This window comes from Entamoeba dispar, genomic scaffold, assembly GCF_000209125.1.
Source record: "Entamoeba dispar SAW760 scf_1105229461767 genomic scaffold, whole genome shotgun sequence".
NCBI lineage: Eukaryota > Evosea > Mastigamoebida > Endamoebidae > Entamoeba > Entamoeba dispar.
Window position 1 is genome coordinate 13,480 of NW_001854857.1, and position 1,158 is coordinate 14,637.

The following is a 1,158-nucleotide window of genomic DNA, read 5'->3' on the forward strand; positions in this document are numbered from 1 at the left end:
AATAATATAAATATTCATTTAATAAAATAAATTGAATATTAAATAAATGATATGAAATTAACAAGTAGAATAATGAAGAATATTATTATAAAAAGAAATTAATATAAATAATTAAAATTAATACATGAAAATAGTATATTTGTATAAATTATGAAAGTATTAATTACATAAAATAATATTATGAAATGGTATAATATTTGTAATGATAAAATATCATCAATTAAAAATATATTATTAAATTATATTGTAAATAAAAATGTACAAATCAATAATCATGAATTAATAAGAGAATATAATTGGAGATGTGATAAATTAAAATATAAAATATAATGAATGATGAAGAAATGGAGAAGAAAACAAGAGAAAATAAAATGAAACTATTCTTCAATAAAAAAGAAATAAGTAAATTCAAAAGAAGAATTGAAAATAATGAAGTGTTCATTGTATTGAATCAAAAATAGTTAATAAAAATGAATATTTCATAAAAGATCAGATATTTAATATAGAAGATAAAATAAATAAGATTAATAAATGATATAACAATAACATATGATAAAATGATAATTCTGATATTTACTAACAAATTTGAAATGTATAGATTTCTCTATTTCAAAATAAAACAAATTAATAAACTAAAATGAAAGTAAGTCCAGTATTAATAATAATAATAAATGGATTAGTTAATAAAGAATCAGGAAGAATGTTAAAAGAACAAAGTATAATAATTAATATAAAATAATGGTAAAAGATATAATAATTAAAAACATGAAAGAATTAATGAAATATTGTGGATATTATGAAGGTGAATGTAGAGATATAGAAGAACTTCATGAACAAATTATTCAATAGAGAATGAATGATGTAATCTCACCTGAACAATATAAAATAGAGAAAACAAGAACTACTGATTCTTATTTTATTAATATTTCTTCTTTTGTTTATTTCTTTTGTTAGATTTCTCTTTATTTCTTTCTTATTTATTTTATTATCTTATTTATTATTTATTATTTTATTCTTTCTTCATTTAATGATTTATTATGTTTATTCTTTTGATTATCATGAATTCGTTTATTGTCATGTTTATTATTCCATCATCTGTTGATGTATTATCATTTACTTATTCATTACATTCTTTATTATTATATTTATTTTTATATC

General features: G+C 16.4%; 5 annotated features.

The window, feature by feature from the left end:
* Positions 1 to 258: a sequence feature (AT_rich).
* A 23-nt stretch (positions 259 to 281) lies between these two features.
* Positions 282 to 377: a microsatellite.
* A 340-nt stretch (positions 378 to 717) lies between these two features.
* Positions 718 to 764: a sequence feature (AT_rich).
* Positions 765 to 961: 197 nt separating this feature from the next.
* Positions 962 to 1,046: a microsatellite.
* Positions 1,047 to 1,132: 86 nt separating this feature from the next.
* Positions 1,133 to 1,157: a sequence feature (AT_rich).
* Position 1,158: the final 1 nt, after the last annotated feature.